Source organism: Aedes albopictus, chromosome 2 (assembly GCF_035046485.1).
Source record: "Aedes albopictus strain Foshan chromosome 2, AalbF5, whole genome shotgun sequence".
Lineage (NCBI taxonomy): Eukaryota > Metazoa > Arthropoda > Insecta > Diptera > Culicidae > Aedes > Aedes albopictus.
The window spans coordinates 381,340,598-381,354,830 of NC_085137.1; the positions used below are offsets into that span (position 1 = coordinate 381,340,598).

Sequence of the window (14,233 nt, forward strand, 5' to 3'; positions counted from 1 at the left end):
TACCTTGATCTGTTCGAATTGCTTTCATTGGTCCGTATATCAAAATACATCCTTCCACTACTGCTCTGGCAATCGTGTCAGCTGATTTATCCGGAACAGGTATAGCTATGACGTATTTACTCAGATCGCATTGTATAGTAACTGCGTATCTGTTTCCTTTGCTACTCATTGTGAATGGTCCAATCGTATCTATTGCAACTATGTCGAATGATTTGCATGGAGTTGAAGTTTTTATCATTTTACTTTGAACCGACGAAAAATGTTTGTTCCTTTTACAAATTTCGCAGGATTTGACATATTTAGTAACTAAATATTTCATATTTGACCAAATATATAAATTTTTCAATTTTTTGTACAATCGGTTAATACCAACATGACCTCCGATTGGTGTACTATGGTAATGTTGTAAAATAGCTTGAATTTCGTTTGGGTTGTTTATTTTTCTAGGAGGATGATAAATGATAATTTTAATATTTTTCAAAACTTGATTTCCTATTGTTTTGAAATCATTGATACTTATATAATTAAATATGGTATCGCTAGTCGAAATAGCAATACACTCATTTTCGATTTTATTTTGTTTCATTAATTGTAGGGTACCCTTTTCAATCAGCTTAAATATTTCTGGCAAGTTAACATTGTTAATTGTGAGACCTAACGCTAGAGTTAGACTCGTTTTGAAATTTTTTTTCGAGAAGAATTGCCATAGTTGATTTATTTTTATTTTGATGTAATGAAAATTGCAATTTTTTTTGTTTATGTATTTGTTCATTGCTAACTGCTTCATACACGTGGAGTTGATCAGGCTCCGGTACTCTGCTTTGTATGTTATTGTTGACTAAACAAGGTTTGCGTAGCATTGACCTGGTCTGTACTTGTAAAATGTTAATTGACTTTAATTTATCTGATGTAATATTAATTCTAGACAATGCGTCAGCCACAACGTTACTTTTACCTGGGACGAACTCTACTTCAAAGTCGAATTCTTCGAGATCAATCCTCATTCGCGTCAACTTTGAAGAAGGGTTCTTCATTCCAAAGAGGTAAACTAACGGTCGGTGATCAGTACGCACCAAAAATTTACGACCTAATAAGTAGGGTTGATAATGCATGATAGCCCAGTGAATAGCGGCTAATTCTTTCTCAATGATGTGCTTATTTGCTTCGCCTTTTGTAAACGCGCGACTGGCGAAAGAAACAGGTAGATCATTGCTTCCATGCATTTGGGACAAAACTGCCCCGCAAGCGAAATCTGATGCGTATGTAGTCAATATAAATGGTTTTTGATAATCTGGATACTGTAATATTTGTGGTGAAAGTAGCATAGTCTTTAATGTTTCAAAGGCGGACTTGCATTGTTCTGACCACACAAAAACTGTATTTTTTCTTAATAATTTGTTCAAAGGACAACAAATATTTGCAAAACCAGGAATAAATCTCCTGTAATAATTACACATGGCTACAAAACTTCGAACTTGGTCTGCGTTTTGAGGTTGTGGGTAATTTTTTATTACATCAAATTTTGAATTATCAGGCAAGATACCTTTATCAGTGATTTTATGACCTAGAAATGTAACTTCTGCTTTGAAAAAATTACATTTTGAAGGGTTCAGTTTCAGGTTTCTTTGCCTGAAACATTCGAAAACATTCCTCAAGTTTTTCAGATGGTGTTCAATTGAACAACCTACGACAATAACATCGTCAATGTACAAGAATGCACACTCGGGACTCAAGCCACTGAGTGCTATTGACATCATTCGTTGGAAACTGTTTGGGCTTATATTTAGTCCAAACGGCAATCTTTTATACTGAAAATGTCCACGTTCCTGCAACGAGAACGCGGTGAACTCTCTGGAATTTTTCTCGATCTCAATCTGGTGAAAACCTGACATGAGATCAAGCGTCGAAAAATATTTGGCTCTGCCAAGTTGATCGAGAATATCGTCAATCCTTGGAAGAGGAAATTTATCCGCAAGCAATTTTTTGTTCAATTGACGAAAATCAACTACTAATCTCCATTTCTTTTCGGAAGTAGTTGACTTCTTGGGAACAAGTAATAATGGTGAGTTGTAACTAGACACCGAAGGTTCAATTATATCGTTTGCAATTAAATTATCTACTTGACGACAGATTTCTTCCTTGTGACACTGTGCATTCCGGTAGTTTTTAATGTATACCGGTGATTTATCTTTTAGGCTAATTTTTTGTTGATAAAAATTGTTACACGTTAATAAATCATCCTTTAAACTAAATATATCATTGTATTCGTGACATAATTGTTGTAAAGATTGTTTGGCGGATGCAGGTATATCGTTAAAATTTAGTTCTGCATTCAATTTTTCGATTCTATCTGTATTATTACAGTCAATTTTAGCTATGTAAAAGTCGTTAAGATTGGAAGTTTTTAAATTAAAATTTGCAAGTTGCACAGGATATTCATTAGTGTTTATAATTTTAGCATAAGGTGCGGAACTATTCACAATGGCGTTGGCACAAAACACGCCTGGTGCAAGCTCAGCGGAATTAATTATGACATCTCCATGAACATTAAAATTGTTTATCAATCTAAATACTTCAGATCTAGCTGGTATCCACGCAGACCCATTTAGATTATTGCAAATTGGGATTTCAAGTCGGATGTTATTTACGTATGCTGCTAAAATCCACGTATCGTAATTTATTTCACATCGGTATGTAGTAAGGAAATCTCTTCCCAGTATACCGTCAGTTGGTATCGGGAAATCGTCTTCTATCAGATGAAACAGGCTATTCACAGCTGTATTTTGTATATAAGAAAAACAATTGATTGTTCCTCTGCAAGTAGCTTCACCGGGTGTTATTCCGCGTAAAACGCAAGTATTATTTTGATTAATTGATATTGGACGTGAGATACATCGTGTTTTCAATAATGAAATGTCTGCTCCTGAATCTACCAGGAACGAACAGTTTTTATTAGATACGCTAATTGGCACATTAATGAAATTGGAGGCAGCTACATTGATTGTGTATACTGCCCTACTGTTCCAAAAAAAGGTTGATTTGGTTGAGTCATATTCGGTGGTTGTACTGTATTAGCGTTTGCGAAATGCTGACCTTGGCTTTGCACGCCCGGGGGCGGATTGGGAAAAACGTTTTGTATTGGTGAGCTCGATTGATTGTCAGCAAAATATATTCTGTTAAATTGTCGCGGATAACCGCGTGCATGACCACGGTTGTCTGTTCGGTAACGGTAGTTGTTGTTATTTGGGAACGGTCTACTTTGATTGTTATTAAAACGTATCGGGTATGATCCGTAACGCTGATTACTTTGATGGGAACCACGAGGAGCAACATTATAGTTCCCTCGGTTCTGAGTTTGTCGTTTTTGCATGATTCTTTTTGAATTTACGTGGAATACACGATTCATGCTGTTACTGGACTCGACACTATCCGGTAGCTCATTTACTTTCTGGATTGCCTCTTCGATTGTCGAAAATGTTCCTGCTTGCAGTATTATTTTTTCTGTCTCGTTAGATGTACTGTTAATCAAAGTTTCCAAACCTGCTTTGGTGGCTAACTTTTTAGCGGTCGCGTGAGGAACATTCTCTCTCACGTAAATATTGGTAAGCTTATTGCAAAGAATTTCCACTTCTTGACAATATTGTTGTTTTGACAATCCGCGTTTGACTGATTTAATTTTTGCCAATATCTGTTCTGCAGTAGTTTTACTTTCACAGGCAGATTTGATGAGATCAATCATCGCATCAATAGTAGTCCCTTGGATATTGTTAGGTAATGCATCTCGGGCTTTACCTGAAATTCTCGTTAAAAGGAATAGCTTTAACGTTTCGTGTTGTGCTTGGGTATACACCTTTTTCAAAAATTTTACACCGTCAATGAAAGCGGAAAGTTTTTCGGCATCGCCGTCGAATGGCATCAAGACCGATGCAGCTAGCTTGGCATCAAAAGGATTTTCGGTGGCCATTTCCACTTGTTTTAAATTATTAATTTTGGTTACTCTCCTAACTCGGACACTTTCTTTAATATATTCTATTGCGTTTCTTGATTGTCTAGTAAAAGTAAAAAATTCTTTATCTGGAATTTCGTCTTGGTTTTTTAAAAGAAGCTCATCTATTTCAGCGAATAAAATGATAGCCTTATTAAAATGTGCGTCAAGAGTATTACTGGAAATATTTTGATTTATAGATTTTCTAAAATGCTGTTCTATTTTTAGTAGAATTCCTACTTTTTCAATAATGACCCTTTTCGGCATAACATTAGGAGATTTATAAAGATTTGTTCTACTTATCGTTTACTGCCAGTGTCCATCGCCACCTGTTGTTTCGCTGCATGTGCTGGTTCTGGAAGAGCGGCGGTTTCAGCTGACATCGGCATAAGTCTGCTCTTGGTCAATGCTACCTTTCCGATGCTTCTCGAGCGGTTTGACACACACGCATTGCACTATGTTCGGGTTCTGGTTGTGTAAATGTTCAACATCGTAAGATGTGAATGTCACTAAATTCTTCCTTTAGGAATACCCACAGAAGGTATCCCACTATTAATGATGTTAGCAAAATTGCTACGCTTAGCCAGATCTTCATCTTTTCACTCATTTCGTCTTATGTTGTCAGTTCACTTAAATCGTTCTTCTTCACTCTTCACTAATTTGACTCCCTCTATGTTTAGCGTCTAAATGTTCGCGTACTTTTGTCCACTGTCTGTTCTTGTTCTTCGATTAATGCGCTGGTGCCGTAGATGTGGTGACGTTATTTAGGCTTATTGCCCGATCAACGACCCTTTGATTTTTGATTCGCTCGTACTTGACGATGAGTCGATACACTAGGAACAAGGTGGCTACACATATCACCGTTAGTAGAATGTATGCGATTAATTCTACCGATTTGGCGGTTTTTTCACTATGCACTTTTTCTTTTACGTTGCTGGCGTTGATGATACTCACGATCTGCTCGTGAGTCACCGGTTTCGGGGTTGACGATTCGTTTCCCATAGCTTAAGCTGCACTTTGACGGTTATTATTTTTGGACGACTTTTGCACTTCTGTCGCATGGATTTTATACGAAGGCGCACTTTAATCACTTATCTCTCGTCACGGTCAGCCATGAGGCATGTCGGACTTCGGATACAGAGATATATCTTCACAACGCGACTACTCGGTGTGGAGTTACGAATAGGAATGAATTTTATTTTACTTGACACTTAAGAACTAAGTTTTGAGTACAGCAGAAAATAGGAAGTAGGTAGGTTAAACAAGAATGGCAGAACGACGCGCTAGAGTTGTTTGGTAAACTACTCGAGTCTTGCATATGCGTGTAATTTATTGCGCGCATATGGAAGCACTTTAAGAAGGTTATGGAAACAAGGAAAAGGTTTCGTTACTGACTGCATGTTTTGGTAGGCAAAGAATTTGGATGGAGGTTTCGGGTTTTTTGTGTCACGCTGAGAAAGTGTTTAATTTATGACGGAAAGTTATATTGTTTTATGATGAAGTCCGAGAAATGTTGAAACGAGATTTGTGGGAGAACTGTGCCACGACAACGAACAGCAGACGAAATCAAGAAATCCGGAGGCCTCCGTCCCCCCTCCTTCGTAGGACAAAGTATTTCAACAAAGATCAATCAAGGGTACACTACTTGATCTGAATAACTTTAGTTTAATGGGCAATCATTAAATAATAGCATTTTTGGTTACTTTTTTGAGCAATTCATAGCATGCGCAAAGTTAGGCACACTATGCGCAAAGTTAGGAACAATCGAAGATTTTGTGCGCAAAGTTAGGAACAAGGCAATGAATTTCTATTTTAAATATTTTTTGGTCAATATTATGATTTTTTTATATTGCAGACTCAAAGAAGGATCATTAGTCTATCGTATGAGCATGTTGTTCATGATATATTTTGTTTGTTGTATTTTTTATAATGACTAGAAATTTGATTTTTTTTAACTGCGCAATGTTTGGTGCATACACGGTATACCTATCTCACCACATTCCAAAAGTTGTGTCAATTGGTTCAAATTTTACTGAGTTATAGTGGAAAATAGACGAATATAGAAGCCACCGCCCAAGTGGCGCGATTCCCTACCTAAAGCAAAACGCCCGCTGGCATTTTTCGCTTTGGGATTGGATACCTTTGAATGAAATACCTTGGAGCTCCACTTCGAACTTTTCACAGCAGCGATAGAAGGAGATGGAGACGCATGGTATTTAGTAGGTTATATCGCTTGAATATCCTGCGGATCAAACTAAAAGACGTTTTCTAGTGTGGAAACCATTGTTCACTCCGCTATTCTTTCGACTTCTCCAATTGTTCTCGGGCTGAAACGGCTTAACTTTAGATCAAACAGCTTGTGACCATTTATTTTGTAAACTTGTAAAGTTACTTGCACTTGATTATCTCTCCTCGCTATGCGCAGCATTCACATAACATTTCACAGGAAGCATCCACCGATTTATGTTAACGAGCTCCCGGGCTGTGGCGCGCAAATTCAAACACCACTTGTTGCCTGTCTACCACGTATCTTCGAGGTGGGTGTCACGCAATCAGTTTTCAGATGGATCTCAAAGTGCATTTTCTGGCTGCTGCTGTCAAGATGTGAAAAGCCGGCTATCAATCGAACGTCACTCAACGGTGGGTGGCGGTGGCGGTGAGTGCAGTGCATCGATGTGATAACAAAAACTGCATTTCACGCTAAAATAGTACTGCTCAGCGAGGGGTGGTCTGTACGAAATGTTATAATTTTGCTTCCTGATGTCCTAAGCATATAAATTTGGACAAAATTGTAATCATAAAATTTAAGAATCTCTTAATTGCTGATTGAGATGTATATTTGAAAAAAGTTTGAAGTCGTCGTTCGGTTTCGAATTCAGAGTGCATCATCGTCGATTGCTCCCCATCATCAGTGAAAGCACTCACTCAGTTGCTCCCGGTCCGGTCTCTGTAGGTACACTCTCCCACACATGCAGGCGATATAGAACAATCTAGCGACGACGGCAGACGACAGACGGGGAGCCGAAAAAAATTTGTGTAATCGCGTTTTTCGTGTGTTGTTGGCTGCGCCGTTCGTCGTCCGTGGTGTTGTTAGCGAAAATAAGTGAAAATAGCCGTGCGGAAAACAAAACTAATCCGGAATTAGTTTACCCCGGTTTCCGGTGCGCGTTTCCGCTGTTGTATTCGTTGTTTGGTTCTGTCGATTCGCTTCTGGTTCTAGGTTTCGTGGTTCTTCCAAGTGCGAGAAAGTAATCGCCCGAGTTCGAAGGCCTTCCGTGCATCGTCTCTACTAAGGTGACAAGTGAAGCAAAAAAAAAGTTTAATCGGTGACTATTGGTTTCGGGTGCAGTTTGCGTTTTTCGGCTCGAGTTTTGTGTATTTTTCCCTGCGACTAGCCTTAGAGCGGAAGCATTTCGTGCAATTTTGCCCATAATTAGTTGCGGAATTGCGCAATTCTGTGTGTCGTTGTTTGTCGCCCTAGCCCCTTGTAGGCCACTGCTGCTGTGAGTGAAGCTGATTTATAGACGAAAAATCCTTATTTTTTGCAACTCAGCTGCAGACAAGAGCGAAGAAGAGTGGTGGTAAGGCCAAATGGTAGAGAAAATGAAGAATACGTGAAGAAAGGGAAGATAGCCGCCTCGTCTGTGTCTCTCGCTCACCACCGCCGTCGTGTTTGACAAAATGACAAGTGCGATCTGCGACCCGACAAGGCCAGCGCACTCCCATCTAGCAGGGTTGCCAGCCGATCAGTTATGGATAACATTTTTCAGCATTTCTGAATTTATTATTGCTGACTGCACCCCAAATTGGACTGACACAATAGTGTGCACAGACCTTCAAAGTGTGATTGCAGCGTAGGACCACGTCGGATCGAGTTGAGGTCTTCGGTGCACTTATTCCTTGTAAATAGAGCAATAAGTGCACCGAAGACGTCGAGACGATCCGAGGCAAATGTGCACTTTTATCACACTTTTTAGGCGTATCAAAAAAAGTGTGATAGTCCAATTTGGGATGTAGTCAGCAATATCATGAATGCAAGGTTCGAGACTAGAAACTAAAAGGCATAAATTGAATTTTGAAACTTCCCTTCAAACTCCTAAAAGTAGGTATTTTTTGGAACGAGTGATTTCTACCACATTAAACTACTTTGACTGAAAAAAAAAACTTCAAACTCATTCTTGTTCAGAATATCTACAATACTTCTTCAATTGTTTAGTACAATCGTTTTCAGCTATGTAACAAGCACATTGAAATAGCGTGCAAGACTTTTTCTATAAACTGTTGACATCAATTTCATTTTCCGATTTTTTTTTGACGTTTCCACTTCTTGGTGGAGAGCTCGGACCTAGTTGATCCATCTCGCTCATTTTCCGATTTATTGATATATTCCCAGTCGTTGGAAAAATTGACTTCAAATAGTTTTAAAAAGTTGAATATGTATGTCGCTTACCTCTCTTTTCTCAAGAATGATCTAAAATCCACAAATACTATACAAATAAAGATGTTTATTCGTCAACGTTGTTGTGTAATTCAGTAATGCAAGAATTCGAAATGCTCTTGATGTTCTGGCTAAATTGAAATCTATGAAGATTCAATCATTCATGCACCTAGATGTACGCGCTTAAAAGACACGAACGCCTTTAATGCCTCTAGCGAGCTATTCGCTCTTTCTAGGAAACACGACGCTAGAACACATGCTAACATGCAACGTCCAGTGGCACAGTCGAAAACTTTTCCTGCGGCGGGAATCGAACCCACGCTTCTCAGCACGATGTAACTAAATGCTTCATGGCACTAATCGACTAGCCGCACGACCACGAGATTACACTAAATCTCTTTTTGCAAATTGTTTTCAAGAATTATTTTTCCAACTTTTTAAGACACGATAGGTCATGAATCTATCTATCCCGGAATTTTCGAGAGCATGGGAGTCTGTTAACAATATTGTCACCTCGCTTGTCATAGACCATAGGTTCCCAAACTTTTAGGGTGCGCGACCCCCCTTTGCCAGCAGACGTACTTTTCGCGACCCACCATAGAAATTCCCTCATTTGTTGTCTGTTTACAATAAAACATTCAACTGTCCCTCGCGACCCCCTGGATGAAGGCCGGTGACCCCCCTGGGGGGTCGCGACCCACAGTTTGAGAAACTATGTCATAGACCATTCAAAGAGCGCCTGCAAATGGTTGAGTTATGTGGTTATGTGTTGCTTACATTGGATCTGTTTTGGAATATTGTATTATCTGGTTCCCACTTCAAAGGACGCACACTGACAACAGTAACAGTTTATATTATTTATATGCTATAAGGACATTGGCTTGGGCAACATTTCCTTCTGCTTCTGTGTGGCTCTATGTTCCTACGTTCTTTGAGCACTTCCACAGTTATTAATTGAAAGGCTTTCTTTGCCTGCCATTGCATGAAATTGTATATTATGAGGCAAGAACAATGATACAGGAAGGTGAGAAAGTTTTCCCGACCGGAACGGAAATCGAACCCTCCGTCTTCGAAATGGCGATCCATAGCCTTAACCACTAGGCTAATTGGAGACCATTTCTAGGAGGCAACATTTCCCTTTTAGTAAAAATCTTATTTCGAATTGAAATTATTCATCTGAAATGTTAACTTCTCTATTTCTTTATGGCAACTTTGCAACTAGCCATTGCGGCTTAAATCATGCAAAATCGAAATGTAGAAGTTGTAATATAATCATAACTGCTTACGACTGCAACACAATTTGCTTAACACTGTCAAATCTAAAAAAATAAGGCTACAAAATGCCATTATATAAGCGCTTTTCGTGCCGGGTAAAATCACAAAAATGACATTCACTTCAGCATGGGATTGTGGCAATACTGCTCCAACCGAATGCTTCTGTTTGTCTGTGGTTTCTCTATAAATACAATGATTGAAAGGTTTTCCAATTCTTTAATGAGACTTCTACAGCAACGAACAAATTTCGATGAAAGCCATTCAATTGAAATCATCATACTTAGCCAGAACAAAACCGGCAACCCTGCTAGCGTTTGTCAAACACCGTGGTGAGAGCACCTTAATGGTGAGCATGAGTGTTCCCCTATCATGTGCAAGTGCAAGTATCTCTATCAGCAGAATGTAAACAATCGGATACTCACGCTCGCGCTCTCTCTTATCGGAGGAACTCTCTTTTTGCAGGTAAAAGTGCAGCGCCGCCTAACTTTCATTCGTTTCGTATAGTCGCGCTTCTGATCATGTGTATTGGTGAGTGGTAAATTCGCGTTTTGTTTTTACTCGGGTCTACATTCAGCAAACTTTAAAATTAGTGATACTATACACTATCAATGAATGTTGTGTAAATAAAAGTTACCCTTCGAAAATCGTAGTGTATCGCAAATAATAAGAAAAGTGCTATTTCCTCCTGCTTTCGAAAAAAAAAAATCGAACCAATTTCCGCAGACTGATTAGTGCCTTTTGATAGTGCAAAAACGCATTTCAATCATACAGTCAGTACAGTGAGTGTGGTGGTGAGGAAAAGCGACACGAACGATAGCTGTCAGTCGGTTTCGGCGCCGTCAGTGAAGGTGAGTTTCGGGGGAAATCGAGTATTGTACACACTAACGAGGGATGTTTTTATGAGGTCTTATTTTGCCTTACTCACCAAAGCATTTTGTGAGGCTAGTAGGTATATTAACTTAAACATATATTTTTGCACGCAGAAAAATAAATTGTGAACACAATTAAATTCTAGTTCAAATCAAACAATTTTTCAGTTTGCTATAGCGTCAAACTGATTTCTAGTTAAAACTGAACTGTTCCATTGTTTGATAATACAAATATTTTCATTTGCCGAAATTTTTGACAGATTGCTAGAACAAACACAGATTTGGTAGTTTCAACATAAAACACCGGATTGTTTTAAACGACTGCACTTTTGCCTCTAACAAAGCCGGAATGTGATTGTATTGGTGATGGCTGCTCCTGCGGCAGCTAGGAAATCTATTTTTAGACACTCGTTGAGCGGATGGAAGCGAGAACTAATAAAAAAAAGACAAAAAGGCGAAACCGACCAACTTTTTGTGGATGTTGTTTTGAGTGCTTGCGCGTTATCCATTACGGCCAAAACTGCACTTGGAAGTTGGAGTGATAGATTTGCTCCACTTTCTTCGTTGTGGCGATGTTGGGGTAAGAATTTTAAAGATGTGTGAGTGCTTCCGGGCCATGTTTGTGATCCTCATTTTGTTGATACAAATGAAGTTTTTAACGTTATATGAATTGAAGGGAATTGGTTGTTTTAATCGATAAACTCTACGTAAGAACAAATAAATATAACTTTGAAATAAGTAAATGGTCAGTTTGAAAATCAACCATGTGTTTTATTGTTTTAAACAAGCCTCATTTTTCTGCGTGTGATAGAAGGGTTGGACGCTATTTATTTTTCTGTTTAATAAAACCTTCTCGAAACAATCTCAAAGCGTATCCCAAGTAACAATTCAAAATCATTAATAAGCAAGCCAGTTGATTAAATGTTCCACAAAGGCGCCGACAGTTGAACAAGAGTATGTCTTGAACAAAATGGCGAATAAATGTTTCATGCAGTGGAAACTGTACGTTAGTTAAATATATTTCTGCTGATTGAATAACTAATCGTACAGAAGTTTAAAGACAGTTGCTTAGGTATTTACATCATCTGTCTAATAGTGCTCTAATAATGATAAAATACAAACGGCTTCCGACGTATTAGATGCCGTTATTTCACATCTGATCTACAATGGAACATGTAGTTAATCTCAAGTTTAATAACTATTGCTTGATAATTTTATTCAACAACACTGATATAGTTTAACAACTAGATGTAATCAGGTTTCTTTAATACAAATGTTACGCTTTAATTCAAGCAATGTTGATCAGAAGTGGTACTGTATCACTCAATAATCGTTGTTCGCCCTGCTCCTGTTTGTAAACACGATTGCTGATTAGGGGCTTAAGAAAAGCATCCCCGGCTACAAGCTCGAAGACCAAACAAACATCTTGAAGCAGCTCAAAACATTTTCCACTCGACACAAAACAGGAGCGGTGAAAATAACCAGATAATTTCACTTGTTTGGGCGTTTAAATAAAAGAAAAGTTCGAAGTGTCACCAATCTTACAACACAACACCGTGAGCACTGACGGACTAGCAAAACAATCAACATGCATGCCTTATGATTAAACGTTGCGGTTACAGTTATTCAAACATTGATCAGCTTCAATGTTTATGAAGACAATTTGTTGAATAACATATTTAAGCAATGTTTAAGCAGCATATGTACGGTAATGTATTCGTCTCAGGGATTGAATATTTATATACTGCTTTAAATCTGCCGATTCATGTAATTCGGATTGAAGCAGAGCAGATGCAAACGAGTGTAAATCCAAAGGTCCAGAGTTCGAGTCTTCCCATTGATGTGATTTGTTTCATAAAAATGTAATAAAATGGAGAGGTTGTGGCTATAAGATCAGAAGAGAGGGATATTCCAGATTAAATGCAAATGCAGATATGTAGAAAGTTAAATCATTTTTGCAATTTTATTGTTACAATGATATTTAAGAAACATTCAAGAAACGTTTTCGTAGCAATTGTAAAACCATATCTATTAATAGAAATAAATTTCGTGAGGTGTAGCACGGCCCCAGCATGTTTTGATTATATTATGGTGGAACAAATGTCGAAAAAGCTTGTTATTACGCAATATGCTGCTAATGCAGAATAATGGTTTCTAAAACCATTCTCAAACGATTAAACAAATAGCATCATATAACATTGTTTATTAAACGCTGAAGAAAAGTTTATGATGGGTTGTGTAAATAGCTGATGGTTCTAATGTTGAACAAGTATTTCACAACCGATGTGCGGTGATTGGATAAACATTCTTTTCATCGTGCTTATAGAACGGTTGATGTTGAATAGATTCTCATTTTTGGGCCAACAAGAGTTGAAGCACAGTTTTATTTCAAAGCTATTTAAATATAATACGACTAGCAGCTTAATAACGTTGCTTTGAGAAACATTTCTTAAAGCAAAAATTGTTTCTTGGGATTTCAACAATTTTTGAAAATTCAACTTTTCTATACTAATATAACTTCTTTGATCATCAGTGCGATGAACTGCATTATATGTAAGGCTACCCGAGCACAAATTCGACGATGAAAAGAAGTTTCGAGCGAAACGATATGATCCATCAAACGACCTGTCCCGATTAAGGTCCCTGCGGACCAGAATAGAATGGAACTGCAGAGCGAATGAACAAAACGTTAGTGGAGAAAGCAAGGTCGATGCTGAATGATATGGGACTTATTACTAGTAAACAGATCCCCAACCCGAACTCGAAGTCATCCCTAACGGACGTACCGCGAAGGAAAGGAAGAGAGTAAATGAGTTTTTAGTCGGTCGATCCCCACATAACCCGAGGAACCACCTCTTGGGTATCTGATCAGCAGATTTTCCCATTCTATAAAAAAGGTCCTCTACGCAAAAAAAAAAGATATCGGATGAAGATAATCATCGTGGACCTTTACTATTATTTGGTTTGATTGGCTTTTATCGGTGAATTGTAATGAAACTCGCATGTATTTTTTTTTGTGCGTAACGCGTTTCGGCTTACTACGCTTCAGCCATCATCAGACGCAACATGCTGATCCAGACCGAACAGCTTGGCTGGTCAAAATTAAACTGTTTAATTTTGACCAGCCAAGCTGTTTGGTCTGGATCAGCATGTTGCGTCTGATGATGGCTGAAGCGTAGTAAGCCGAAACGCGTTACGCACAAAAAAAAATACATGCGAGTTTCATTACAATTCACCGATAAAAGCCAATCAAACCAAATAATAGCAAAAAAAGAGAGTCAACGCCAGAGGAACCGTGGAGTCGAATGAAGCCGGACCTGAAGCATATACGATTGTGTTGACCGCGAGTGATGGTGCATTGTCCGAAACAGAAGAAACAGTAGTTCGATCTACTGGCGGTATTTTCGTTAATATGCTGAAAATTCAAAAGGTGTCCGAGTGTATAATCCAGAGAGGGTTGAGGTGATAACGACATCGCGTTGATTACTTGGCCGGAAATGGATGATTAGTTACCATGTGAAGCCACCAATATCCAGCTTGTGGAGAACATTCGGGTAGACAGTCAGTTCGAAGATCGTCCATCTTCTCTGGATGTCGTGGAGACTAACACTTTGCTCCCAACTCAAATTGATACATCCTCTGATAAGCAGCATGGATTCAGGGACA

The 14,233-nt window shown here is 38.5% G+C and overlaps 1 protein-coding gene across 12 annotated transcripts in view; it reads left to right on the forward strand.

Moving 5' to 3' along the window:
* The first annotated feature begins 6,911 nt into the window (after positions 1-6,911).
* The window catches only part of LOC109414371 (POU domain, class 3, transcription factor 3-like), a 146,881-nt gene continuing 139,559 nt past the window's right edge, over positions 6,912-14,233 (forward strand). Inside the window, exons 1-3 of one of the 12 annotated variants that reach the window (XM_062853122.1) lie at positions 6,914-7,279; positions 10,203-10,226; positions 10,349-10,546. The gene's annotated coding sequence lies outside the window, so the exon portion shown is untranslated. Of the gene's footprint in view, positions 7,580-10,143; positions 10,547-14,233 lie in introns of all 12 variants that reach the window. The other 11 variants (XM_062853117.1, XM_062853115.1, XM_062853114.1 and 8 more) reach the window with 11 other exon arrangements.